Source organism: Mus caroli, chromosome 13, assembly GCF_900094665.2.
Source record: "Mus caroli chromosome 13, CAROLI_EIJ_v1.1, whole genome shotgun sequence".
NCBI classification, from domain to species: Eukaryota; Metazoa; Chordata; class Mammalia; order Rodentia; family Muridae; genus Mus; species Mus caroli.
In genome coordinates this window covers 18,156,216-18,162,274 of record NC_034582.1, presented here as the reverse complement: position 1 = coordinate 18,162,274, position 6,059 = coordinate 18,156,216, and positions in this window count along the sequence as shown.

Below are 6,059 nucleotides of genomic sequence, written 5' to 3'. Positions count from 1 at the left end.
GACCTGCTATAGGAACTTGGCTACCGAGTGTTTGCGAAAAAGGCCCAGCTTTGTCATTTTGAAGTTACCTACCTGGGGTACATATTTAAAGGAGGCCAGCCAATGCATGTGGTTAGATACCCCAGAAGCATACCATCCTTAGCATCCCAGTTCCATCAACCTGAAGGCAAGTACAGGAATTTCTGGGATCTTCTGGGTTTTATAAACTTTGGATGCCAGGGTTCAGTGAAACAGCCAAACAGTTAAGAAGCTGGACCCAGTGGCCCAAGGATAGCCAGCCTGCCTTTGAATCATAGCCACTACTGCCCTGCTAGTCTAGGATGTTGACAAAATAACCATGCAGTAGGAACTTGTTATCACACACACACACACACACACACACACGCACGCACGCACGCACGCACGCACGCACGCACGTACACACCCATATGCTCTTGGGGGAATCTTCAAGAATCTACCTAGTCAGTGACTATCCAACACCAGACTGGTGTACTTTCAGGCTCTACTTTTGAATCCCCCTCAAATAGGATATAACCAATCATCTGCCCTAAACCCTGCCACCCTACTACCTGACCGGTTCTCTGACATGCAGCATGATTGCTCTTTAATTCTGGGGCACACTCAGAACATCATGCCGAATGTGACTGACATACCCTGGCCAGATGTGGAACGTATCTACTTCATGGATGGGAGCAGCTTCATCCAGAATGGAATCAGATATTCAGGGGCACCGGTAATGGACTTGGGCTCTGTTATTTGGGCAACTGCTTTGTGACCAGGAACTTCAGCGCAGAAAGCTGACGTAAAGGCTCTAACCCAGCCTTTAAAACTGGCAAAAGGAGCCATACTGACAGCAGATGGTATTATTAACTGCTGAAGAAAAAAATCATCAAAAATAAGGGGAAATATTTGCTTTATTAGAGACAATATGGATTCCTCTCAAAATGGCCATAATTCATTGCCCTGGGCATAAGAAGGGGACATCAGAAACAGCCTGAGGGAGCAGGCCAGCTGATAAAGCTGAAAGGGAGGCTGCCTAAGTTTCCACTGTCGACATCCTGGTAGCTTTGCTGACCTCTGCACTCCAAGCCATCCCTGAATATACTGCTAAAGACAAACAACAGCAGGCAAAATGCCAAGGGGTTTAGAGAACAGATGGATGGTTGCCGACCTCTGAAGGCTACACCACCCTACCTAAAGAATTTGCTAAGCAACTCATGCATCAGATTCACCAAGCTTCACACCTGGGTCACTGAAAACTGAAGGAACTGCTGTGAGGGGCAAGGTACAAAGTATTTGACTTCGGACACTTGGTTGATCAGGTCATCTCAGACTGTGCCACCTGCCAGGCTGTGAATCCCTCAGGCCCTACCAAATTCAAGAGCTGCTCCAGGAACCAGAATCAGAGATCAACAGCAAGGGGGTTGTTTGGGAAATAGATTATACAGAAATAAAAGGAGAAACATATGGATATAAGTATTTGCTAGTTTTTATAGATACCTTTTCAGGATGGGTAGAAGCCTACCCTACAAAGAACACTGTCAATGTAGTGGAAAAGAAGTGTCTGGAAGATGTCATACCCAGGTATGGTTTGCCTACTCTGTTTGGGTCTGCACTGGTATCTCAGATAACTCAATCTCTAGCACAGGTTCTGGGGCCCAATTGAAAATCACATTGTGCATACAGACCTCAGTGTTCAGGGAAAGTAGAGAGGATGAATTGGACTCTGAAGGAGGCCTTGACCAAGTTAACCCCTGAAACTTGCCTACCTTTTGCCTTATATAGGGCTAGCAGCACCCCTTATACTTTAGGTCTCCCCCCAAGCCACAGTCATTTTTTGAGATCCTATATGGGAGGCCACCTCCCATGCTGCCTAACCTCCATCTCATATCTTAGCTAAATATGACCAACATAAGTTTTTTTAAAATCCTTGGAAGTCCTACACTGGTTCCAGAATCAACTCTGGCCTGCCACCCACCAGGTTTATGAGACTGCTCCTCCCCATGAAACCATTGCTTTGAACCTGGTGAGAAAGTCTGGATTAAAAGACATAACTACAAGTCTATGGAACCTCACTCGAATAGGGCCTCACACTGTCATCCTGACCATGCCTGCAACTGCTAAGGTGAACAGAATCAGGACATAGATACTCCACTCCCACATTAAGCCTGCTAGGAGAGAGATGATCCAGCAGTTGAGGTCCCAGTGGAGGAGAGTTCCAGGTGAACTGCCACAAGAACTATTTAAGGTCACCCCACACCCTGTCAATCTGCTGAAACTGTGACTCCAGTGTTCTTGATCCTGCTTGCTTGCTACTTATGTTTTGCTGCACCAGCCACTAGCCCCCTTAATATCTGGGTACCCCCAGGTGATGAAGCAGCATCCTTGTCATCAAATTCACAGTGGCTGGCAAAAAGGCCGATTCTACTGCCAGTTCTTAACTCCTTTCTCTCCAGACTTAACACAGAAATGTTGGTTACCAGACAGTGACTCTGAATTGTAAATAAGGTACCCATAGCCTATTCCCACCGTACTGTAACCCCTACTGTTGCAGGATACATGCTACCCAAGAGAATGCTTGGTGAGCTTGTACCTCAGGACTTACACTATACATTTATGGCCTGGTTGTAAATTTGACTGAGGATTTTTATGTTCTAGTACAGCTTGTACCAAGTGTGACTTATTATTGTGGTGAGGATGTCATCAATCAGCCACCACCTCCAAACAACTGGGTTAAAAGGGTGGCCAGTTCCACTGTGTAACTAGGTTCTCTCCTTGGTGGAGGGTTGCTATGAGCTGCTAGTATAGGGGCCTCAGCCCTAATATTCCAAGATAAAAATTACAAGGCCCTACAAATGGCGGTAGATGCAGATATACAGGGGATGGGAAGCTCATCAGGCTCTGCGGGATTCTCTATTCTCCCTGGCAGAGCATTCTTAAAGAAAAAGCCTAGATTCACTGTTCCTCCAGCAGGGAGGACTCTAGGCAGCCTTAGGTGAGGAATGTTCTTGACAACTCAGGGTTGGTTAAAGAATCCATGGTCTTAGTCAGTAAGAGACTACAAGACAAATCCTACTGATAGTAGTTTTGACTTGTGGTTCCTGCATAATCAGTGATTTAGTTGGGTTTCTTAAGGAACAGATTTATTAAACATCTTAAGAATTTGAGATGGCCCAAAACTGAAGGGGAGAAATGAAAAGGCTAGGCTGACTCCACAACGACAAGCTTTAAATTGGCAGTTTAGAAAACTAGGCCTAAGTTTCTGGGCAAGTCCAGGCAAACCCTGGCAAGACAATCACTATTAGAAAAAAACCCAGGCTCCAGCCTCCATCCCCTATAATGGTTCTGGAATGCCTAGAGATAGAGTAAGGTAAAACTCATGTACTCTGAAACTCCAATGTGCTTTTTTTTTAAAATTAATTTATTTAGTTAGCTTTTTAAACTCCATATTTTATCCCCCCCTCCCTCGCCCCTGTCCATTCTTTGATTGCTCCACATCCCATACCTCATCCCCACCCCCCTGTCTCCATGTGGATGTCCCTACTCCCCATCCCACTTGACCTCTAAACTCCCTGGGGCCTTTAAACTCTTGAGGGTTAGGTGCATCATTTCTGAATGAACACAGACCTGGCAATCCTCTACTGTATGTGTGTTGAGGGCCTCATATCAGCTGGGGTATGTTGCCTGGTTGATGGTTCAATGTTTGAAAGATCTCAGGGATCCAGATTAATTGAGACTGCTGGTCCTCCTTCAGGATCGCCCTTCCCCTCAGCTTCTTTCAGTCTTCCCTAATTCAACAATGGGGGTTGGCTGCTTCTGTCCATTGGTTGGGTGCAAATATCTGCATCTGACTCTTTCAGCTGCTTGTTCAGTAGTCTGGAATACAGTCATGCTAGGACCCTTTTTGTGAGCACTCCATAGCCTCAGCAATAGTGTCAGGCCTTGGAACCTCCCTTGAGCTGGATCTCATTTTGGATCTGTCGCTGAACATTCTTTTACTCAGGTTCTTCTCCATTTCCATTCCTGTACTTCTTTCAGACAGGAACAATTATGAGTCAGAGTTGTGACTGTGGGATGGCCCCCCTCCCTCATTTGATGCCCTGTCTTCCTGCTGGAGGTGGGCTCTATAAGTTCCTTCTCCCTACTGTCAGACATTTCATCTAATGTCCCTCCCTTTGAGTTCTGAGAGTCTCTCATCTCCCAGGTCTCTGGTGCATTCTGGAGGGTCCCCCAAAATCCGATTTCACAAAGTTGCCTGTTTCCATTCTGTCTGCTGGCCCTCAGGGCCTCAGTCCTTTTTAGCTCACCCAATACCAGAACAGGCTCTCCTCTCCTCCCCACTACCTCCCCACCTCCACTTTCCCTCACAGGTCCCTCCCTCCCTCCTTCCCTCCCCACTTGTGATTGCTTTTTTCTCCCTCCAAAATGGGATTGAGGAATCCTCACTTGGGTACTTCAGATTGTTGAACATTTTGAGTTATGTGGACTGTATCTTGGGTATTCTGTACTTTTGTTTTCTGGCTAAAATCCACTTATTAATGAGTACATACCATGCATGTCCTTTTGGGTCTGAGTTACCTCATTCAGGATGATATTTTCCAGTTCCATCCATTTGCCTGCAAATCTCAGGAAGTCCTCATTCTTAATAGATGAGTAGTATTCCATTGTGTAAATAAACCACATATTCTGTATCCATTCTTCTATCATGGGACATCTAAGTTGTTTCCAGCTTCTGGCTATCACAAATAAGGCCACTATGAACATATTGGAACATGTGCCCCTGTGGCATGGTGGGACATCTTTTGGGTATATTTCCAAGACTAGTATAGCTGGGTCTTCAGGTAGATCTATTTCCAATTTTCTGAGCAACGCCCAGATTGATTTCCAGAGTGATTGTACCAGTTTGCAATCCCACCAGCAATGGAGGAATCTTTCCTCTTTCTCTACATTCTCTGAAACATGTGATGTTATCTGTGGTTTTGATCATAGCCAATCAGGATGGTGTAAGGAAGAATCTCAGGGTCATTTTGATTTGCATTTCTCTGATCACTAAGGATTTTGAACATTTCTTTGGGTGCTTCTCAGCCATTTGAGATTCCTGTTGTGAAATCTTGGTTTAGTTCTATACCCCATTTTTTTCATTGGGTTGTTTGGCTTTTTGGTGATTAGCTTCTTGAGTTCTTTATATATTTTGGGTATCAGCCCTCTATAAGATGTGGGGTTGGTGAAGATTTTTTTTCCCAATCTGTAGGTTGCAAATTTGTCTTACTGACTATATCCTGTGCCTTACAGAAGCTTTCCAGTTTCATGAGGTCCCATTTATCAATTCTTGATCTTAAAGCATGAGCCATTGGAGTTATGTTTAGAAAATTTCTCCCTGTACCAATGATTTCAAGGCTCTTTCCCACTTTCTCTTCTATTAGATTGAGTGTATTTGGATTTATGTTGAGGTTCTTGATCTACTTGGACTTGAACGTTGTGCAAAGTGACAAATATGGGTTTATTTTCATTGTTCTACATACAGACAGTCAGTTAGATCAGCACCATTTACTAAAGATGCTTTCTTTCTTCCATTGTATATTTTTGGCTTCTTTGTCGAAGATCAAGTGCCCATAAGGGTGTGGTTTTATTTCTGGGTTTTCAGTTCTATTCCATTGAACATGTCTGTATCTGTACCAATGCCATGCAGTTTTAATCACTATTGCTCTGTAGTACAGCTTGAGGTCAGGGATACTGATTCCACCAGCTGTTCTCTTATTGTTAAGAATTGTTTTTGCTATTCTGGGTTTTGGGGGTCTTCTTTGGTTGGTTTGGTTTTTGGAGGGTTTGGGGGTTTTGTTTGTTTGTTTTGAGGTTTTTGTTTTTGTTTTGTTTGTTGGATTTTTGGTTTTTTTTGTTTGGTTTTGTTGTTGTTGTTGTTTTTGGTTTTTGGTTTTTTTTTTAATATTATGATTAGAATTTTATTTTTTTTAATTTTTAATATTTTTATTACATATTTTCCTCAATTACATTTCCAATGCTATCCCAAAAGTCCCCCATAGCGCCCCCCACTTCCCAAC